This window comes from Chenopodium album, chromosome 10 (assembly GCF_948465745.1).
Source record: "Chenopodium album chromosome 10, dcCheAlbu1.1, whole genome shotgun sequence".
Classification (NCBI taxonomy): Eukaryota; Viridiplantae; Streptophyta; class Magnoliopsida; order Caryophyllales; family Amaranthaceae; genus Chenopodium; species Chenopodium album.
In genome coordinates, this window is record NC_137843.1 from 8,802,857 (window position 1) to 8,814,553 (window position 11,697).

The following is an 11,697-nucleotide window of genomic DNA, read 5'->3' on the forward strand; positions in this document are numbered from 1 at the left end:
TTTTGTTTGAGTTGAAAATTTCGGAAATGGGTAGGAAAAAAACGAAGGTGGGAAGTTTTTAATATAAGGTATGATATGAATTTTATAAAGAATAAGGTTTGAATGGTACGAAATGATATCAACGGTTATAGGATTTAATTTAAGTTCAAGTTAAAGTGGGGTGGGGTTAAAATGTAAAGGAGGAAGAATAAAGAAGGGGACTGGTCATACAAAGATAAAGGGGATTATTAAAGAGACAAATTTTACCGGCAAACGACTTTTTGATTACTTATGAAAGAGAAACTTCCAACTTATATTGTCAATGCGTGCTACCATTGAGTGCTCAAAATCTTCAAATTGGCCAACTCTTGGATTGGTGCTAGTACTCCGTATAATTTTTTTGTTAAGGTGGCGATTCTGATTTGTGATTTTGCATTTAATAGTTTAAGTAGGTTAGTAGGGTACGTTGCACAATTTATTTTTGGGACTTTTTATGATTATGATTGTAATCAACTATTGAATTTTAATTGACATCAATGAACTTTTTTTTTTTTTTTTTTTAATCCACCGCTTGATTTTAACTTTGAATTGAGGATGTATTTACGTGATGACAAATATATTAAGGAGTATTTTATTTAGTATTGTATTCAACAATCTGATCAGTATTATTTTATAAAATTATTTATTGTATTTTATCTGAACATTGTATTACCTTTTATAGCAAGTGTACTATCCAGAAGAACGTCGTCAATCAAGAGGTTTGCATTGAAACAAGATAAATACAAAGTCTTACTCAACGTCATATGCATTGGCTTTTTTTGTCCTCCCGACATATAGAAAAATGCATTATTTAAATTTAACTCTTGAATTTAGAATTTTTCTAATATCATCTCACTCATACGATCATACCTTACTAATATTTACTTCGTATTTCCTACAAGTATAATAAATAAGGTCATGTATTAATGTGTAATAAGTATAATCATCAACAACACAACCTCTAACCATAAAATAATTAATTAAGGTTGGTACACTTGCTGATCACTATATGAGTGGATCCCCTAATCTATATCTATATCTATACTTAGTATTTAAAAACTATAACCAAGAAACTAAGAAAGACACATGTCCTCATCCATTCTATTACACTTCTCTAACCATAGTGCCACATGTCATCTTACACTATTAATTTTTTTTATACCATTTTTTTTAATTCTTTCATTAAACTTATACTTAATCTTTCATACACACTTCATCTCTTCATCTTCATCTCTCCCCTTTAATTCAACCTTTTCCTATTCTCTCTTTAATTTTAGCCCTTCCACCTTCTATTTAAGCCTTTTTTTCGATTAAAGTTCCATAATTCTTATTTCTTTAATCATGTTTCCGATTACATATTATACCCTATAATGACTTACTGATATTTCTTCACTTATCTCTCAATACAATTTTATATGAATAACCCGTGCATTGCACGGGCCAGAAGGCTAGTTTAATTAATACGGAGTCATGTAGACAATATCAACTTAGGTGTTAGCAATATATCCCAATAATACAATCATGATTAAATATCCTCGTGTCTTGAGGGTCCCACAAACTGCAGGCTGCATTTGTTTCACTGAATCACTGCCATCCTTCAATAATTTCGAATGTATTAGGCGGCGTCACTAAAAGTACAAGTACAGAATTCTTTCACTGAAATACAACGTATAAGTTGATCTTTTTCCCTTTTACTGTACACTTTTTTTAGATGATCACGGCCGAGTTGCCAACAAAATTGGCGCATTATAGGTCAAGGATTTGGGCTGGGCTGGACCTAACATTGGGCTGAAAAAACATGTCCAAACTCGTTATTTTGGTTAATAGCAGATTTTTTGGGTCAAAATCAGACCGAGTCAAAGTTTTAACTAAAAATGACATTTTGGCTTCCCCTTTTCTTTACAAAAAATGGGTCGAGCCCAAAATTATTTTCCAAATTCAACAATTGTGGTCGCAAATTATAAAATAGGTGCACCTTAGTATACTTTTGAACATTTAATAAAATAATCCAAATAATTACAAAATTTGAATATAGTAAAAAAATTATGAACAATTGCAAGTTTTAAACATCTAGTATAATTTGAACAATTGCAAATTTTGAACATGTATATATTAGAAACAACACTATATAATAAACATCAATTTTTTGAAAGATGTTTATGTGAGTCGTAATAATTCAATAGTTTTGTTATATAAACTGAACATTTATTGCATATAATTGAACATTTATTTATAAAATATGAACATATAAAATTGGATGTTTTATGTTCATTTTTTGTGATTTGTTCATATTTTTTACTAAATATTCAATATTTGTAAAGTGTTCAATTTTTTTTTTTTTTTTTTTTTTTTTTTTTTTTTTTTTTTTTTTTTTTGTAAATGTTCAAAAGTATAGACGTGGTGCACCTATTTCTAGTCCCTATTGAATTTTTAGACCATCTTTAATCAGGTCTACTTTTCTTTCTTTTAAATTGATACCCAATATCCAATATTTATCTCATCCCTAGTGAACTAAAGAAATTTTTAGTTAGTTTTGATTGTTTACATAAATTTTTTAAGTAAAACTACGAAAATATTATATTTGTCTCCAATACTTTAATTTTTATCAATTAGAAACTACTCGGTAATCTTTACATACATAACCTTCATTTATTTACGTTATTTTACCTTAAGTATGAGTATTTTATTACTCCCGGCCTCCGTTTCATAATGTTAGTTCCATATACTGTGTTTGGGCATTTCAAAAAGATCTACTCATATCAAATATTTTTTTTGAAACTTAATTTTTTTGGCATTAATTGGTTGTGGATTGATGACATGACACTAAGTAAGGAAATCTCTACATTGAATTATGCTTTTTTTTTTTAAAAAAAAAAAAAACTTAAATAAGATAAACTGATTATGAATTATTTTGTAATTTAATGTTAGATTCCAAATAAACGGAGGGAGTAATTTTTTGAAACTTATTGTAAAGTTAATATAGAACACTCATGTTAAGATGTGGAAATAAGAGTGCTCCTCTCAAAGGGGTTTACTGAGCTTCGAACACAGTAATATAAGCCTTAAATAAACGTGAAGTACAAAAAATAAAAAAAAAATAAAAAAAAGTACAGACAAAAACGTGAAGTACATGAATTAAAATATCTCTTTATATAGGTCTCAAATTCATTTTCAAGAGACATTGGATCGTCATTACTCCCGACTCAATTTAAAATTTATGTAGACGTAAAAGTACGGAATAGCACAATAATTAACGTAGGAAATATTAAAGTGCACCCTGATAAATTGAAATATCAAAAAAGCAATTGACAATTGACAATCTTGCTTTGATTCTTATACGTACGTAGAATATAATATAATTAAACATAAAAGCTTGATAAAGATTTAATGGGCAAATAAAATTTATAAAAAGTTAATACCAATAATTTCATGTGTAACTAACAAGAGTTGGTTCAAGTGGTAAGCAAGTTGATGTCTCTCAAGGGAGGTTTTGGGTTCGAGTCTCACCGTATGGGAGACTCACCCACCATAAGCCAATGTCGAAGGGTGCCCTTCTCTTTCATAGTTAAGGAGATCGGTTCATGAAGAAGCGTATTATTTAGCTAAATTAAGTTGCAATTTCAATGAGTATTGTGTTTGGCTCGAAGAGTACCCTCTTGAATTACAAAAGGTCATTTGTAAATATCTTACAAACTTGATACTTTAATAGAACTCTTCTGTTTTGTGTCAAAAATAATAAATAAGAAAGTACTCTTGGCCATTTTTGTTACAATATTAAACAGAGAACATACTATCGAAAGCAAAAACTTACACTTAATTAGTTAATGCTAATGTCTCACAGTAGTCTTATAAGTTATAACTCTGCTGCTAGCATGCATGATTCCTGCAAGAGCCTAGTAAAATTCAGTACTGTATGTAATTGATGAATTTAGCATATACTAGACAATGTGAAATTTAGAACTACATGTACCTAGACGCGTTTTGCACGAATGACATGTAGTTGTTTAAGGAGAGCATCCTTTAGTACTTGCAACTCCCCAATAGCATCTTCGATCCTCATTCGATCTTGTGGTGACTCCACGGAACATTTTACTCCAATTTCAATGATAGATTTTATGCACTTATGTTTCCTGTCAATTTCTGTCAAAATTTCGCCTTCATTTCCTTCACTTGTACCTCCATCCTCTAGGAGCCTTGGGTCAATGATGTTTACCAATTGATCAGACAATGCTGCTGAATTAGCATAATTGTGAAGGTCTAAACCTCGTTCGAACATCTCATCAGTGGGACTCTTTGAAATCATCATCTCTAACAACACAATGCCAAAACTGTAAACATCACCTTCCTTAGACACCATACTTCCCAAGCCATATTCTGTTCAAAACAGAGTTTTTCAAAGCAGAGAAAGATACGTGCTTAAATTATAAATTCTGATTAATAAATTAAATACACTATAAGTTTAGATTTCAGTGTTATCATTTCATATTAATTACCTGGAGCTGCATATCCAACCGTGCCTTTGACTGCTATTGAGCTACTGTTATTCGCAGTTGCACGCAAATGAAATCTTGCTAACCCAAAGTCCCCAACATGAGCAACCATATCATTGTCGAGGAGAATGTTGCTTGGTTTTAGGTCGCAATGAATGATAGGAGTGTCGCAACCATTGTGCAGATAATCTAGTGCACTCGCCACATCAATTGCAATCTCTACCCTTTGAAGAAGGCTTAGTCTTCTAAAATGTGGATCTGTGTGAATCCATTGATGAAGACTTCCATTTGTCATGAACTCGTACACTAAAGCCTTGAAATCATTGCCTTGAAAGTCAGTACTCGAGCAAACCGTGACAATCTTAAGAAGGTTCCTATGACGGATACTTCTTAACGTTTCACACTCGGCCATAAAACTTTTGGCAGCTCCTCTCTGTTCAAGGCTGATAACTTTAACAGCAACAACCATATTATTGTTCTCATGATCAATGACTCCTTTGTAAACAGACCCGAAATGACCTTTACCAAGTAAATTTGCTTCCGAAAATCTATCTGTAGCTTTGAGAAGCTTGTCATAAGATATTGAGAAAGGCTCTATCAAATTTAACAAAGTAGGAAGTATACTAATGACACTATGGACACACTCGCAACCAAAGAAGCTACTGCAATGATTGCAATCACGGCAACAGACAATTTAATCCCCTTTGCTCTCGAATCATTATTACTAGGTGGACATGTTGGCAATTGAAGCTCTGAAATCCCTCCACAAATCTTGTTATTTCCAAGAATTTTCAAGGCGCTTGAATTTGCAAAAACACCTTTTCTAGGGACCTCTCCCTTAAAATCATTAAAAGATAGATCTAGCCCTATAAGTGAAAAATTTTCGAAGAAATTTGGAATTGGACCAGACAACTTATTATGAGAAAGATTCAAAAAACGCAAACTAGTTAATGACTTAAGAGACGGAGGGATAAACCCGGTGAACAAGTTTCCTCCTATATCTAGCTCAATAAGCTCATTACAACTACTAAGGGTGGTAGGAAACTTTCCTGAAAATGTATTTCCTGATATATCCAACAGAACTAAATTTCTCAGTTGCTCAATTTCAAGCGGGATGACTCCTTGTAATTGGTTGTAGGACAATCGTAGTTCAACCAACATCGATGAAGGATGAAATAATTGAGGAGGTAGAGTTCCACTTAGTCTATTATTTGAAAGTGTCAAATACAATAGATTAATACAACTACCTAGACTCGATGGTATTGTTCCTTCAAATCTATTGTTAGCTAGATTGAACTCACTCAAATGTGAGAGATTTTCCCATGAATTAGGAAGAGTTCCAGAGAGAGAGTTATCATTATAATCAAATAATTCTAACTTAGTTAGCTTCTGAATCTGAGATGAAAGATTTCCAGTGAATTGATTACCTTGCAAGCCTAGTACTCTTAAATGAATAAGGTTATAAAGAGATGATGGAATGTTTCCTGAAATTTTATTATATGGAAATTTAAATACAGTTAGTTCTGACAAGTTACCTAAAGAAGCAGGTAAAATCCCTCCAAAGTTATTAAAAGAAGCTTCCAAACGGTATAAATTACTACAATTTGCAAAAGTTTGTAGAAAGCCTAAATCATCTGCTTCTCTAGTACCCAAGTAGTTAGAGTTGATCTCGACGTATAACAAATTAGGCATATTTCTAGCACTAAAAATGAATTTTCCTGTGAATTTGTTTGAATAAAGACCTAATTTCTCAAGCTGAGTAAGATTTGAGAGGGAGGGTGGTAGGTTTCCATGGAAGGAATTTTTACCTATGAAAAACGCGGTGAGTTGAGGAAGGCGGAACCCAATATCTAAGGGAAGTGTACCATGGAGATGATTTTTTTCTAAACTAACCTCTTGAAGACGAGAAAGGTTGTAAAAGGAAGGAGGAATAATACCTGAGATCTTATTTCCAGACATATAAATGTAAGCCAAATTTTGGAGTGCTACTCCAATGTTGTCCGGAATGCTTCCATGAAAGGAATTATTCGAAGCCAACAATATTTGCAAGGAAGTCATGTTCATGACGACCTTATTAAGGATGTCACCCTTAAGACGATTATAAGAAAGTGACAAAACTAGTAGCTTAGTAAGGAGACTAAGTTGAGATGGAATGAATCCACCAAGATTGTTGCCTGATAACTGAAATTGTTCTAGGTTTAAGCAACGAGATATGTTGGCTGGAATTTCACCTTCAAAGGTGTTTCTAACTAACTCTAGGGACCTTAACCTTAATAGATTTCCAATTTGAGGTGGTATGTGTCCTCTAAAGCTATTGTTGTATAAATTTAGTACATGAAGGAAACTTAAGTTGCCTACATAAGGTGATAGAGTTCCCACCAAATTATTGTTTTGAAGGTTTAAACCGACAACTCGATGTGGATGCTTGGTGCCACAAGTGACACCTTCCCACTCGCAATATGGAAGGGAGTTGTTCCAAGTGCTTAAGACTCCGCAAGGGTCAAGAATGATTTGAGACTTAATCACTAAGAGGGCTACATGGTCTATGGTATAGGGAAAGACGGAGTTGAATAGGCTTAAGAAATGAATAAGCAAAATGAATACCAAGGTAAGTTTACTAGTAGGATTCATTGCGTTTTGTACATAAACAAGTGTTTGAATGCTATTTCTGTTATTTGTGAAGTATGTTATGTTTATCAACATGCTGCTTATATATAGGAATTTATTACTAGTAGTGGCAATATGCTTGAGTAGAAGAGATATTCAAATGCCAGGTCAAATCAATTTGTTGCTTATTAGTTAGGAAATTGGATTGAATTGAATGTAGTAGCAACTCGCAAGATGCTAGAATAATGAATGGACCGTTATTCATATATATATGCCAGGTCTAACCAATTTAATTTGGTTGCTTTCAATTAGAAAATTGAATGCAGTACGGATCCGAGTAGTAAGATGTTAGAATAGATGGAGTCCAACTACATTGTTGCTTTTCAATTAGGAAATTAAATGACCAAGGAGTAGAAAAATTCTAAGTAGAATAGACAGACGACTATTCAAATGCCAAGTCTAGCTAATTTGTCCCCTCAAAAAAAAAAAAAAAAAAAAAAAACAAAGTCTAGCTAATTTGTTGTATAACTTGTTTTCTATGAACAATGTCAAGAAATGCCCTTCCAAATGGGTTTTGTTCAAGTTAGCTCTGAACTTTTTTCATTTGTTGTACCAACATGGCAATATTGGGATTATTAAAAGTAAATCGCCCAAAATTGAAATTATATATTAAAGTATATTTTTTATATATATATAAAAAAAAGAGTATTCATCACGAATTACTCCATATCGAATGTTTGTTTCATCATTATTGGATTCACCAAGTCTTAACGTTGAATCATTGAACTCAAGTTTTATTTATTTATTTTTTTTATGGGCCAGGGGTGCCCCTCCTATCACTCAAGCTATTTAATCAGTCCTTTGATCATACATTTACCAACTTTTATGTATCAAACGCTACACACCCATCAGTAGATTTATATATGTAAAAATTTTGATCTTATAACTATCATGCTTTTATTAATTATAATAAGGGAAAAAAGCGTACAAGCTAATATAGATACATCGAATTAATAATTATTCTATAATATTTTTATTCAATTTATGAATTATGTGAATCAGTACAAAGTACAGACTTCACTCACTTCAGAAACAGAAAACTAGCAACTACGTACAACCTTTACCATGATCATTATGTCTTGCCTGGATAATATAGCGATAAGCCGGTAATCGATATTATGTGTGCTTGATACTGATGGACCTGGATGATCATCACTTAATTAGTTTTACATAGTTAATTATTTTCTATAATCATAAAAAAAAATATACTCATTTTTTCAAATCATAATCTTGAACATATATATTACATTTTGCCTTTGAATACAATATAAGAAGTAATAGATTGAGAATGAAACATAAAACTTACTTTGAATATGTCAAAAATAGCGGAAGAACGAACAGAACAGCAAGAACAGGACACACGCATTTTCTGCCTTCACAGCTGCATCCGTAGAAGATCAGCTCAGGACCTTAAAAAACTAAGCTTCATTAATGGAGTTTATGAGGTTTATTACAGAGAGAATTCTCAGAGAAGAAAAGTAGAAGAAAATAGAAGAATGAAATAATGAAAAATGGATGATCAGAAAAATACAAGTTGCACAGCATATTTATTGCTGGCTTTTTATTACAGCTAATTAAGAAAGTTGTTATAACAAACTTTTGCTGAGCTGGCAAGTTTGTTATTAGCTTAAGTTGGGCTGGGCTGACCCTTCACAGTATCCACGTATCCAACACCCCCCCTCAAACTTGGCAGGGAAGAAGTCATGCCAAGTTTGGAAAGCAACTCATTGAACTTAGCAGAAGGCAAAACTTTTGTCAAGACATCAGCTAATTGAGAGGAAGTAGGTAAGTAAGTAAGCTGAATAAGACCCTCCAAAACCTTCTCTCGAGTAAAATGACAGTCAATGTCAATATGTTTCGTGCGTTCATGAAAAACGGGGTTCTTAGCAATGTGAATTGCATACTGATTATCACAGTGTAAAACCACAGGTAACAAATCTGAAACACCAAGTTCAGTCAGTAACCTCACCATCCAAGTCACTTCCCCAGCTGCACTAGCCATAGCACGATATTCTGATTCAGAAGAAGAAGTGGAAACAGTTGGTTGTTTCTTCGATTTCCAACTGATGGGTGAATTACCAAGCTGCAGAACATAACCTGTTACTGATCTTCGAGAATCAAGACAAGAGCCCCAATCTGCATCTGAGAATGCCTGTAAGGTAATAGTATCACCAGCCCTCATCAATATACCCTGACCAGCAGTGTGATGAACATAACTAAGAGCATGATGCAGGGCAGACAAGTGAGTACATCTTGGCTTCTGCATGAACTGGCTCAGAAGCTGCACAGTATAACTGAGATCTGGCCTGGTGTTGGTTAAAAAATTTAATTTGCCAACCATGCTTCTGTAATAAGTAGGATCAGGCAACAAAATACCATCAGCAGCTTGAAGCTTAAGGTTTACAGGAAGAGGAGTCACAACAGACTTGAATGTAACTAAGCCACACTCTGATAATAATTCTTTGGTGAATTTCTGCTGTGTAAGGACAATACCAGTAGAATGATAACCAACTACAATCCCCAAGAAAAAATTAAGCTTGCCCAGATCCTTTATACTGAAAGTCTTGTGCAGATGCTCCTTTAAATGATTTATAGCATAGATATCATTGCCAGTAAGGATGATATCATCCACATAGACAGCAGCTATAGTGATTGTTTTGACCCCCTTCTTGAGAAATAGAGAAGAATCACTTGCACACTGTGTGAAGCCTTGGTTTACTAACTCAGAGGTGAGTTTTGCAAACCATTGTCTTGATTCTTGCTTTAACCCATATAGAGACTTGGTAAGTTTGCAAACCTTATTAGGACCAGCATCAAAACCTTCTGGAACCTTCATATAAACCTCCTCATACAAATCACCATGCAAAAATGCATTATTGACATCAAGTTGATACAAATCCCATCCTTTGCAAGCTGCTAAGGCAATGACAGTTCTGACAGTGGCCATCTTAACCACAGGAGAAAAAGTTTCTTCATAATCTATGCCAAATTGTTGAGTGTAACCCTTAGCCACAAGCCTTGCTTTGAACCTTTCAATTGTCCCATCTGCCCTAAGTTTGATTTTGAAAACCCACTTGCAACCAATAGGCTTTTTACCAGGAGGAAGATCCACTATATCCCAAGTGTGATTAACCATCAAGGCATCCAATTCTTTTTGCATAGCAGAAATCCAATTAGGATCTTTACTAGCTTCAGCATAAGACTTAGGCTCAGAAAGAGATGAACAATGAGCAACAAAGGCTTTATGTTTCTGAGAAGTATCATTGAACTTCACCAAGTTACACCAGTGATCACAGGAAGAAGAAACAGCAGCAAAACAAAAATAGTCACCCATCCAAATGGGTGGTTTTCTGACTCTGGGTGGTATATCAGGTGGATTACTGTTTTCTGGATTTAAAACAGTTTGAATATCCAGGATAGTAGAAGAATTGTTATCCAAAGATGTGTGAGACAGGATTGGAGCAGACATTTGACTAGAAGAATCATGAGAAGAATGATGATCTGAGAGTGGAGTATGAGGAGATTGTGGTGGTGTGATATGTGGTGGTGTGGACTGAGAATGAGAATAAGATTGTTGAGATGTGGATACAGAGGAAGAAGTAGATGGATAATCTTCAACAAAAGGATCAGAAAAAATATGAGAACTATTGACAGTGGGGACAAAGAACTAGAAAGGTTCATGAGAAGAATGAGCAATGTGTAAGGGGAAATGGTGCTCATGAAATTTTACATCCCTACTAATGGAAATAGTATTATCTTTAAGGTGAAGAACCTTATAGCCTTTTTGAGAGGTGCTGTATCCAATGAATATGCATGCATCAGCCCTAGGATCAAACTTGGTTCTATGAACCTTTGAGGTAGAAGAATAACAAAGACAGCCAAATGTCCTAAGGTGATCCAAATTAGGGGGTTGTTTATAAAGAATTTGGTAAGGAGAAGTGTTCTGTAAAACAGGTAAAGCCATTCTATTTACCAAATGAACAGCACAAAGAATACACTCTCCCCAAAACCTCTCTGGTAGTTTGGACTGAAAAAACAATGCTCTTGCAGTTTCCAAAAGATGTTTATGTTTTCTTTCCACAACTCCATTTTGTTGTGGAGTTCCACTACAACTAGATTGATGTTCTATGCCTTTCCCCTTGTATAGATCCATAATCTTCCCTTCACACAATTCCTTGGCATTATCAGTTCTAATGCACTTCACATGGCAATCAAATTGTTTCTCAGCAAAAACAACAAAATCACTCAAAATTGCAACAGCATCAGATTTGAATTTAATAAGAAACACCCAAGTGAATCTACTGAAATCATCAACAATGGTCAAAAACATCTTATATCCATTGTAAGTCTTATGTTTATATGGTCCCCAAGTATCCACATGAATCAATTGAAAAGGCTTAACAGTCTTTATTTCACTATGAGGAAAAGGAAGTCTACATTGCTTAGCCTAAGGACATATCTGACAAATAGTATCAGGTATTCCTTTATGGCTTAGAGAAGAAATTACATGCTTCAACCGACT

General features: G+C 33.8%; 1 pseudogene across 1 annotated transcript; it reads right to left on the minus strand.

The window, feature by feature from the left end:
• Positions 1-3,575: 3,575 nt before the first annotated feature.
• On the minus strand, positions 3,576-7,168 carry LOC145563432 (uncharacterized; annotated as a pseudogene). Its single transcript, XR_014094540.1, has 2 exons — positions 4,512-7,168; positions 3,576-4,392 (listed from the first exon to the last, which is right to left on the minus strand). The product of XR_014094540.1 is annotated as an uncharacterized LOC145563432 (transcript).
• Between the last annotated feature and the right edge of the window lie 4,529 nt (positions 7,169-11,697).